A 12,727-nucleotide genomic window follows, 5' to 3' on the forward strand; every position below is an offset into this window, starting at 1 on the left:
GTGGAACAAAGTCCTTATAATTTTGTCCAGAAGGCAGAATTATATGCTATTCTTATGGTACTAAGGAATTTTAAAGAACCTCTCAATATAGTTACTAATTTACAATATGCAGAAAGAGTTGTCTTGCATATTGAAACCACTGAATTTATACCAAATGATGCAGAATTGACTTCATTATTCATACAAGTTCATGATATAATCAGGAATAGGTTTTGTCCCATATTCATAACGCACATATGATCCCATATGGGTCTGCCAGGTCCTCTAGCACAAGATAATGCAGAAATTTACCCATTATTGATTGGAAGTGTGCTGAAGGCCTCAGAATTTCATAAAAACATCATGTCAACAGCAAAGGTTTAAAGAAAGAGCTTTCTATTACATGGCAACAAGCTAAGGAGATTATAAAGATATGTCTTACTTACTCTTTCTATAACCAAACACCATTACCTTCAGGGAATAACCCAAAGGGTACTCAAAGGAATGAAATCTGGCAGATGGATATGTTCCACTTAACAGAATGTGGAAAATTAAAATATGCACACCACACAATTGATATTTATTCAGGTTTTCAATGGGCAACTGCCTTGATCTCAGAAGAGCCTGATTCAGTAATCGCACATTTATTAGAAGTTATGGCCATCATGGGTATACCTGCACAAATAAAGACAGACAAATGGTCCAGCGTATGTGTCTAAGAAAATGAAACAGTTTTTTTCTTATTATAATATAAAGCATATTACAGGTATACCAAATAACCCTACAGGTCAGGCAGTTATAGAAATATCAAATTAAACTATAAAGGATATGCTAAACAAACAGAAAGAGATGGAAAAGACCCCCAGAAATAGATTGCATAATGCTTTATTAACCTTGAATTTTCTTGATGCTAATGAGAAAGAAACAACAGCAGCAGAGAGACATTGGGTAGTAGAAAAAAACTTCTGAATTAAATCAGCTGGTGTATTTCAAAGATGTGCTTGTTGCCATGTAATAGAAAAAATTTCCTGCCTCTGAAAATGGCCTGTCATTTACTTTAGGCCCCAGCCAAAGTTGGTTGTTTCAACATTGCAAATGTGACTTTGGGTAATTGCTCAGGCAGCCAGTTGTCTCCGTCATCTATTTCACATTTTGGAAGCTGCTTGATGGCACTTCCTGCCTACTCATGTAATATTATCTCTCTCCTCTGGCCTTCAATGGGGTTGAAGATTAGATAGTCACAGTTACCATCCTCTTATGATCTAGCCAAGCCATTTCCAACACAAGACTTAGACTCCTTAGGATAGAATGTTTATTAAATATTTAGCATATGCTCCTTGCCTAATATTGTTTATGCTGGTTGTATTTCTAATCTTATACTGATATCTGTTCCTAGTGAATATAGTTTTGTATTGGGTTTAGAACTCTCTTATTTAAAAAAAGGGGGAGGTGCTGTGGGAACTCCTTTCAGCTCCTTTAGTTAATAGCCTTTAAGATACCAGTTCACTTAGGCATGGTCTCTTATACTATAAATGCAACTGTAAAACATGCACTCCCTCTCTTGCTTCTGGTTCTCACTTCTGGCTGCTAGATTTAGTTCTTGTTCCTCATTTGTGCAGAGGACTGTAACCTAGGACAGTGATCTCCACGTCTCTCCTAAATAAATAACCCTTTATTACACATAATTCCGAACTAGTATGGGATTATTTTGTATCTTCTGCCATCAGTCTACCTTCTTGAACATAGTGAAAAATTTCATTATATTTATTTCTGTTTCTAGACTATGTAAATTATTAAAATTTTAAATGTAGCAATGGTCAAAAATGATTCTAAAGTTATTCTAGTTGTACTAACAAATTAAATCTTTAATAATTACTTCTTGGATAATCTAGCAGACTTATAAAATAAAGTAGAAAAGTTGAGAGAACAGAATTGAGAAGGCTCAATAATAAATTGTGCAAGAATAATATTCTGCTGTTTCTAATGAGCTCTAAACTATAATTTTCCAACAAAATAAAATAACTTTGTCAGAGGAAAAATCATTATCCTGAAAGTACACACAATGCTCTGAGATTAGAAATCGACCTTCCTTTTCCTTGGAGCAAATATAAGTGGGTTAGATAGTTGGAACACATAGAGTATATCAAGTGGAGAATTCCTAACTATTTCTATTGAGAAATAGAATTTGATCATTGTGTTCGTTCTTCTTTATTCCTACAGCATGCATGTGCAGGTCAGAGGGTGAAGTGTGGAGGTCAGAGGATGACATGTGAAGGTCAGAGGGTGACACCTGGAGGTCAGAGGGTGATAGTGGAGGTCAGAGAATGACATGTGAAGGTCAGAGGGTGACAGGGGAGGTCAGAGGGTGACACCTGGAGGTCAGAGGGTGACACCTGGAGGTCAGAGGGTGACAGTGGAGGTCAGAGGGTGACATGTGGAGGTCAGAGGGTGACAGTGGAGGTCAGAGGGTGACACCTGGAGGTCAGAGGGTGACACCTGGAGGTCAGAGGGTGACACCTGAAGGTCAGAGGGTGACAGTGGAGGTCAGAGGGTGACATGTGGAGGTCAGAGGGTGACAGTGGAGGTCAGAGGGTGACACCTGGAGGTCAGAGGGTGACACCTGGAGGTCAGAGGGTGACACCTGAAGGTCAGAGGGTGACAGTGGAGGTCAGAGGGTGACAGTGGAGGTCAGAGGGTGACAGTGGAGGTCAGAGGGTGACAGTGGAGGTCAGAGGGTGACAGTGGAGGTCAGAGGATGACACGGGAGGTCAGAGGGTAATATGTAGAGGTCAGAAGGTGACACAGAGTGTGTCTTGGGAGTTCATGCTTTCCTGCCGACTTGTAGGATGTGGTATAGAAGTCAGGTCATGAGTTTTGTGTGAAATTCTTTCCTGAACTTCCTTGCTGGCTCTTGTTTGGTAGATTTTACGCATTCTCCTTCTAGTCCTGATTTCATTAATTTCTGCCCAGATCTTATTTCATGTCATCTCCTGCTTTCCGATTTGGAATGCTCTTCTCTGAACTACCTCTGCTGTGTTACAAATGCCTGGGAACGCTGTGCTATCATCTTCACCGATCCGAGGAATTTTCGAATCCTCTTCCATTAGTTACTTAGGTGTCTTCTCATTCCTCACATGCTTGTGTAGATCCGACAGTTCTCTTGTATTGATTTCTACATCTATTATGCTATGGTCTGATTGCTTCTATATTTTGGATGTTTTGATGGTTAATTCTCATAACTTCTTTCTTGTTTTGTGAGAATCTATTTTGTTATCATACAAAATGTCCCATTTTTTTTTGTGTGTGGTGTATGTGTGTGTGTTTGTGGTGTTAGGAATTAAATGTAGTTATACATGCTAGACAGGTGCTCTACTACTGAGCTGTGTTTCCTGCCCAGAACAGTGTCTTTTCTTTTTTCATTGAAGATATTAATTATACTTCATTCAGACTTTTCTCCACTATTGTAGTTTTGTCTTTCAACTACTTCTTTCTTTTCTTCACGTCGGGAGCAGTTTGATCAGTATAGTTGACAGCAGATGCAGATGTCAAACTTTGGGCATTTGAAGATAGCATGTATTCTGAGTGCTTGGGACACTCTGCCTGCTAAGGTTGGTTGGCATGCTTGCGCCTTAGGCCACCTTCTGCCCTTTTGATCAGGTGGCTTATGGCAGTGATGTGACTATAATTTATTAGCTTGTTTTTCTCTGGGAGAAGTCTGAAAGGTGAGAGGTGAGACTAGTCATGTAATCACTGCCTGCAGCATTGATGGATTCTCTGGTAAGATCCTTGGCCCCCAAGGCTCAGGAGAGCTCTCCTGGCTGGGAACATTGCTGGTGTCACTTAGAAAGATAAGTCAAGAGAATTGCGTGCCTCCCTGTGAGGTATACTAGGAGGGGGCATTGGGAGCTTTGCTCTGTTTCTCTTGGATTTTGTCCCAGGAGCCTTTCCCTTTGCTGACTTTAATTTGGATTTTTTCCTATTATAAAATGTAATCACTTAGATGCCAGCATTTCTGGGTCCTGTGAGTTCTGCTGAAAGATTATTTTGGGAGCCCCAGCAGGCAAGTGACTTCTGTTTTCTACTTGTTCTTGTTCTTCTTTTCTTTTTGTTTGTTTTTGGGACAAAAATCTTAATGTATGTAGACCAGGCTGGCCTCAAACTCAGAGGTCTTCCCACTTCTGTCTCCCAAGCTGGGTCTAACATCATGTGCCACTACACCTGGTTGGCAATTCTTAACTGAATCTTCATATTTTATGTAAAGTAGTACATACATATGGACATCTCTAAATATGAACAAAAGAATCCTTCATTTCACAGTGGGGGTGGGGATTTTTTGAAAGTGTTTTTCAGCTATCCCTAAAGTCTCGGAGGTCCTTGCTAGGTTCTCTTGAATGCAAAACTCTTTCATAGTAACACCAGGGTTTTGTGTTTCGCATGACACTCATGTTTGCACTAACGGCATGAAACAGTGATGGATGAAACTCTGTGGTCCAAGCTATGGCAGTGCTTCAATTTGTTATTTATTCCTGTGTGTGTGTGTGTGTGTGTGTGTGTGTGTGCACGCACGCATGTACACATGCCCACAAGCTACATGTGGCGTTCAGAGGATCATCTCAGGTAGCTGCTGTGGTCTTCTATCATGGGTACCGGGGACTGAACTCAGGCTGTTAGACATGTAGAACAAGAACTTCCCTTGCTGAGCCATTGGGGCGGCTAACCAGTTTTGACAGCACACAGTGTTGTAAGAAAAGACTTAGTTTCCCTTGGCACTGACCGGATAAAGCAGTAAAACTCGTAAATTGAATGGCAATTTTAAAATATTTTATGGGAGAAAATAGGAATTATATCTACAATTCTGAATGCAGAGTTATTTCTGTCTGCAGAAATGCAACATTTATCACAAAGAAAAACTCAAGGGTGGTTGTTTAGTTGAAATTGTCATTTTCCCCATTGTAACCCAGTTTTCCTTGAAAGCCTGAGAGACAGAAGAGCCATAGTTACACAGATGTTGGTATTGGGAAGACAATTTTTAATTTTATTTTATTACTTTTAAATGAGTAGAGCAATCCTGTGACTTAAGGAAAACAACGGATAATTTTGACTTCCAATGAGAAATATCAGACTTCAAGAAAAAAATTAGATCCAGGCCTGGTGGTGCTTGTCTTTAATGCCAGCACTCAGGAGGCAGAGGCAGGTGGATCTCTGTGAGTTTGAAGCCAGTCTGGTCTACAGAGCGAGTTCCAGTGCAGCCAGGAACCAGGTGTACATAGAGAGATCCTGCTTCAAAAAATAACTACAAATTTAGAAAACTTAATTGACTACTGGGAACTTTCCCAATATGATATTTTCTCATGAGATCAGTGATAATATTAATAATTATATTTTACTGGAAACTGTGTGATGAAATTTAGCAACCCTTTGAAGATCTGTATAACTTGAACAAAGATTTGCTGTGATGCTACAAAATCATGCATTGATAAAATATACATTCCCAGTGTGAAATACATCAACGCTTTTAATGTAACAGGGAGAAAAAGTTCAATAATGGTCATCAGCTTTTGCCAGGAAATCACTCTTTCAATATATGATCTAGTTTGGTGCACAAATACCTGAAAGAGACTGTTAAATCATTCTTCCGTTTCCCAGAGTCTCTTGCTGTGAGGGTGCATTTCCTCCATGTACTTCAGCCAAAACAACATGTTGTAACTGGTTAAATGTAGAAGCAGATATGAGTCCAGATGTCTCTTATTAGGACAAACATTGAAGAGTTTGCCAAAAATACCACTCATCTACTAAATCTTTTTTGTTTTGGAAAATGTAATTATTTTCATAAATTATATTATTAAGCTATGTTCTGGCCTCATTATTGTTATTTTGAAATGCATTAATAAACATTTAAAAATGCTCATTTTAATTCCAGGATGGCAAATTTGAATAGCTGCAACTCACATAAAAAGAGTTCTTTGAATGGAAAATACAAAGTGGGTCTCATTGAAAAGTCTGAGAATTGTTACTTTGGGGATTAAGAAGGGAGCTGTACTTTTGTGGGGGGAGCGGGTGTGGTCAAATATTATTTGTTGGCAGATTTTTCTGGAATTGTTCATTTCTTTGTTCTCTACAAGATTTCCTCATTCCCTGACATGGGGCTGTCTGGTGGCATCTTGGGGAAGGAGTCAAGAAGGGATTTGCAAGCTCATTAGCCCACAAAGTGAGCACAGCCTTCTCTCCATTTTACTCAGCTGTCAACTCTGAGGTGTTTCTGATTTCAATTCTCCTGAGGATAACTTCTGCTCTCCAGTCAGGATGCAGATATGGATCAGGATATGCAGATACACAGTCAGGATGCAGATATGGACCAGGATATGCAGATACACAGTCAGGATGCAGGTATGGATCAGGATATGCAGATATGCAGTCAGCATGCAGATATGGATCAGGATATGCAGGTATGGATCAGGATATGCAGATATGGATCAGGATATGCAGATATGCAGTCAGGATGCAGATATGGACCAGGATATGCAGATATACAGTTAGGATGCAGATATGGATCAGGATATGCAGATATGGATCAGGATATGCAGATATGGATCAGGATATGCAGATATGGATCAGGATATGCAGATATGGATCAGGATATGCAGATACGCAGTCAGGATGCAAATATGGATCAGGATATGCAGATATGCAGTCAGGATGCAGATATGGACCAGGATATGCAGATATACAGTTAGGATGCAGATATGGATCAGGATATGCAGATATGGATCAGGATATGCAGATACGCAGTCAGGATGCAGATATGGATCAGGATGCAGCTATGTATGCCGACTAGCTTTCGCTAGCACCCCACCTCCAAGTCACACTTTTCTGTTGCATTTCTACTGCTTCATCTCATTTTCAAATAAGTGCACTTAAACTATGACGGTCCCTTTGGTGTACTGTTTTAGGCATCCAGCAGGCTACCCTCTCAATAGAATGTCTCAATTCCTGGGAACATGCATGTTCCTCTAAAGACATTGCCAATGAGATTAAGTTGAAGATTTTGAAATACAAGATATCAACTTGTACATTCAAGTGAATTCTAAATGTAATCACATTCTAAAGGAAGGTAGATAGGCTTGGAAAGATGGCTCAGAGTGGTTAAGAGCACCTGCTGCTCTTGCAGAGGACCCAGGTTGAGTTTCCAACACCCACACCAGACAGCTCACTGCCACTTGTAACTCCAGAGGACTGATGTCCTCTTCTGGCTTCTATAAGCACCTGCATGCAGGTGGCTCAGAGATGTACGCAGGTCCTAATACAAACTCAAAAAATTAAAAAAAACTTAAACAAAAGGATAGAAGCAAATGAAGAAGCAGAAATGAAAACCCAACAGACAAGTCAAGGAAGGAATCCACCATGAAAAACTGAAAGAGCAGAGACCACGCTGCTATAATCATGGTTTCAGAGGACAGGCCACCAGACATATGAAGGGATTAAATTCTGCTATTTAAACCACTCTTTGTCATAATTGCTTGTAACACTTTCAGGTATAAGAAAATCTGATGGGAGGATTATTTGGGAAGGGGAAAGGGCTAGGGTGAGGGAAGAGAAAGAGGGGATGTGGAAAGCAGTGGGAGGTGAATACTGCCAATGTGCATCACATGTGTGTAAGAAAATGTCAAAGTGAAAACTGGGCATAGTGGTGCACACCTTCAATCCCAGCTATCAGGAGGCAGAGGCAGGCAGATCTCTAGTTCAAGGCCAGCCTGGTCTACAGAGTGAGTTTTAGGACAGCCAGGGCTACACAGAGAAATACACACACACACACACACACACACACACACACACACACACACACAGAGAGAGAGAGAGAGAGAGAGAGAGTGAGAGAGAGAGAGAGAGAGAGAGAGAGAGAGGAGTGAAACCATAACTTTGAATCATCAATGCACCAATGCAAAGGAAAAGCAGGCATCTCCCTTCTCTGCTGTGTAATGATGACTTAAGGCGTACACCAGGTAAGGTGTGCATCCTCCTGCCTACATCAGGACTAATCTGAAGTTTCCAGGGAGCTTTTAATTGCCTTGACAATGAATCAAGGAAGGGAGAATAAAAACAAGACCAGAACACCTGGGTGCTTCTGAGTAGTGCGGCAGGGGAATGGCTGACTGGTGGGACGCCTAGGTTTTACTTCCTTCCATTTTGGATTCTCAAGACAGCTCTTACCATGGCCGTAGCTTGCCTGAGAGTTTTAGAAACAGCAAACAACAGTAGGAATTCCTGCTGTAGCTTTAAAACCTTGAAGGAATTTGGGACATCACTCATTTGGGGGGAGGAGATGAACTGTCTATCCCAGTTTATACCATTCTTTAGGTGTAGGGAGAGTTATAGAATTTTAAGATTTGAGAAAGATGGATTATTTCTGCAGGATTGCCCAGAGTCCCTCTGCAGTTTACTCCCAGGAGGAAGTTGCTCTCCTGCCTTTCTCCATCTTCCCTGTCAGTTAAGTTTCCCAGCTGCGCCTTCTGCACATGAACACAGACCACAGAGAGCTGCCAAGGCACGTGGCTGGGGAGCACTGTGGCATTCAGGAACTGCAAAGCCCAAGGAAGCCTCTGAGGGGTGTCAGTGGGCCCTGGGGGAAGTGTGTCTTTTTTCCTAGCAGCACCCCTTGTGGTGAAGCTTGGTACCACAGCCACTGGGGAGCTGTAACTCACCCTGTCCTCTCTTTGACACAGGAAATCACATTGCATAAGAAGTTACAATGCATTTAGAAAGATAAACATCTAAGGGGATAAGATCTAAGGATCTGAAATCATGGCGATATCAAGAATAAGGCACAAAGTTTGATGCCTAGAATGTGCAGCGTTTAACCTGCAAAGAAAATGACTATTATTCAGATTACATCCATACATAACCAGAGAAAGAACCTGAACTTATAACACATTCGGGTCTCAGGTATTTGCTACAAATTAGGGCTTCCTTTCTTCATGGGCTAGAATTACTTTGGATAGCTCAGTGACAAAGAGAAGTATTTAAGAATCACGGAGAATTAGAGATGAGAAACACAACCTAAATTGATGGGCTATGTCAGATAAATAGAATTGTATTGGACAGAAGGAAGAAAATGACCATTCTTGGCAGCCTGCCCACAGGGCTGTAATTAGTTCTAGTGCTATTGATGGTGGGCATGTGCTTCTGGCGGCCAGTGAGTTTGAAACACAAGCAGACACACATGCTGCAGAAAAACATTTCGCTTTGCTACACAGAGACTTGAGTGCACGAATTACTGTTACTAATTAAAAAAATAGCTCTCCCAAACCAACAGCCCTCTTTTAGATATACCTTCTAGTTTCTTGACAATACAGAAAGTACTACCTAATATGCAAAATGATTTCTTTAAAATTCACTGAATATTGAATAAATCTCTCACTAGTATTAATGGCAAAACAAGGGAAGAAATATTAGGTAATAAAGAAAGCAGAGATTACAGGCAAATAATTAGTGAATCATGAGGACAGCAGTTAATAAAAAACTATTACATTAACTCCTGGGTTTAGAGTATCAATAATTAGTTTCTTCTACTGACTGGCCTGTTCCAAATGCTCTAAGGTTTGCAGGTCTGTGCATGTTTATGAGGGTGCAGGGTGAGAGAGAGAGAGAGAGAGAGAGAGAGAGAGAGAGAGAGAGAGATAACATGTCATTTCAGGAAAAAGAAGGCTGGACAGACATGGACAGTAATGTGCAGCCAGAAGCAACCTCAAACAAAATGTCAACCACAAAGACCCAAGAAGGTTCAGTTTGGGTCTGAAATTCTAGCAACTATTCAGAAAGAAAGAGCTGGAATGAAGACACAGACGTATCTGTGGCTCCAGAAAGGCAGAGGTCTCTTTGAGGCTGAGGAGAGGCTGATGTTTTCTGAAACTAGGCTCGACATAATGTGATATAATGAACACTATTCTGTTTTTTTTTTAAAAATAACTTTGTTTATTTCCCATCCATGCCACAGTTTCCTCTCCCTCGTCTCCTTCCAGTCTCTCCCTCCTACCCACCCCTGCCCCCACCCTTCATTTCACTCCTCCATTTCTGCTTAGGAAAGGGCAGGTCTCCCATGGATACCAATAAAACATGGCATATCAACTTGTATTAACACCAAGCACCTCCGCATGTATTAAGCTTAGGCAAGGTGACACAGTATGAGGAGTAGGGTCCCAAAAGTCAGTAAAAGAGTCAAAGACAGCCCTGTTCCCACTGTTAGGAGTCCCACAAGAGGACGAAGCTGCACAACTGCCCTGTATATGCAGAGGGCCTCGGTCGGGCCCCTTCAGGCTCCACGGTTGTCAGTTTTGTCCCTATGAATCCCTATGAACCCAGGTTAGTTGATTCTGTGACCCCTCTGGCTTCCACAATCCTTTCTCCCCCTCTTCTGCTGGATTCTCTGAGATTCAGCAAATATTTGGCTGTGGGTCTACATTTGTTTCCACCAGTTGCTGGATGAAGCCTCTCTGATGATAATTGGGCTCGGCACCAATCTATCCTAGCCTAGCAGAACATTGTTAGTCATCATTACATTGACATTTCCCCCTCCAGTCATGTTTGGTTCTATCCCAGGTCTCTGGGCTATCCAGCCTCTGGCTCCTGATGTCAGTGTCAGGGGTCAGTTTACTCCTCTGGCATGGGTTTTAGGTTAGACAGTTCATTGACTGGCTTCTTCCTTAAACTCTAAGCCACCCTTACCTCAGCACATTTCATAGGCAGACAGACTGTAGGTTGTTGTCAGAAGCTACTTGTTCATTTCTAGCAGCCCAGACTCAAAATACCCACACAGACATCTGTATCAATTAAAACACTTCATGGCCAATAGCTTATACATATTTCTAGCTAGCTCTTACATCTTTAATTAAACATTTTCTATTATTATATATTTTACCATTAAGCTTGTGGCCCACTGGCAAGATTCTAACTGGCAGCTTGCATCTTTCTCCTCTGGTGGCTACATGGCTTCTCACTGACTCCTCCTTCTTTCTCCCAGCATTTAGTTTAGTTTTCCTGCCTAGCTCTACTCTGCCCTACCACAGGCCAAAGCCTTTATTCATTAGCCAATAAAAACAACACATATACAGAAGGACTTCCTACACCAGAAGGTTAGGTGGCTGATGTGGTTTCCCATTCCCTCCCTCCATTTGAAGTCTTGCCTGGTCACAGCAGATGTCAAGTTCAGGCTACTATCCGATATTGTCGGGAGTCTTAGCAGGGGTCATCCTTGTAGATTCTAGTAGATTCCCTTGTGACAGGTTTTTATCTGTCCCCCCAAAGCCCCCCTTTCTAGTAGTCTCTTTCAGTATTTTTCCCTTCCATCCCCCCCCCCATGATAAACACTATTTTTTTTTTAAACAGGTCTCTTCTGTACTGTAACAATAGGTTACTGTGGATTGCAGACTGTTTAAGCCTCAATGTAGGTGTGTGACTTCAAACCTAGCAACCATTCAGCTAAACCTTCCCAGCCAAGGGCTGTCATGCTGTGGAGCATGTATATAGCTGGACAGAAGGAATGGCATTTGTATTTGAGATAACAACACTCTGAAAACAACTAGTAGAGAGAGCTGGCTTTGCACCTTCTTCCTGGCCTCCTGAGCTGTGTCTGTCTTTGCACAGAGCCTGAGAATGCAATCACTTATACACATAAGTGATTGCTTTTCTGTAGAACAGAGAGAAATGGAAAAGACATTACATATATTTAAGCAGGGAATAGCTGCCTCTTCTTTCAGTCATTATACTATTGCAGATGTGGCTTACAGAGCCTATTTAACTTGTAAATGAGTATTTGTCTAGCATAGAATCATGGAGTATGGATAAATACAAACAGGCTCTAGGGATTCTGCCCATCCTTCTAAGACCCAGTGGAGTCCATTCACAGCTGCTCAAACTGTACAACTTCAGAAGACATCATTTAGAATTTGGGGGAATGTAAAAGATGCCTGGAATTGTGCCACGTGATGAGGTGTGACTCCACCTGCTATGATGAGGTGTGAATCCACCTGAATGATGAGGTGTGAGTCCATCTGCCATGATGAGGTGTGATTCCACCTGCCGTGATCAGGTGTGATTCCACCTGCCATGATGAGGTATGAGTTCACCTGCCATGATATGATGTGAGTCCATCTGCCATGATGAGGTGTGATTCTACCTGCCATGATACCATGAGAGTCCACCTGCCATGATGAGGTGTGATTCCACCTGCCATGATGAGGTGTGATTTCACCTGCCATGATGAGGTGTGATTCTACCTGCCGTGATGAGGTGTGATTCCACCTGCCATGATGAGGTGTGATTCTACCTGCCATGATGAGGTGTGATTCCACCTGCCATGATGAGGTGTGATTCTACCTGCCATGATAAGGTGTGATTCCACCTGCTGTGATGAGGTGTGAGTCCACATGGTCATCGTCATCACTGTTACAGTGATGGCTGTTGGATTCTCCGGTAAATATAATTTTCAGAAAGTTAACAATGTAACTTTTGGGGCTGACAAGACTCTCAGTGGGTAAAAGAAACTTGCAACCAAACTAATAATGAGTTTGATTTCTGGAACCCATAGGGTGAAAGGAGAAAACTTAAAGTTGTTCTGTGATTGCTGTGACATGTATATACTCTAGTAAGTGCATGCATATAGCTGATAAAAATGTGAGAAAAACCCCTATACCTTACAAAACCACAAATTCTCCTGTTTGCTTGACTCTTAGGTCAACACAGAATCAACAAGATT

Source organism: Microtus oregoni, unplaced genomic scaffold (genome assembly GCF_018167655.1).
Source record: "Microtus oregoni isolate MIOR12 unplaced genomic scaffold, Mior012 000011F_ref0000422, whole genome shotgun sequence".
Classification (NCBI taxonomy): domain Eukaryota; kingdom Metazoa; phylum Chordata; class Mammalia; order Rodentia; family Cricetidae; genus Microtus; species Microtus oregoni.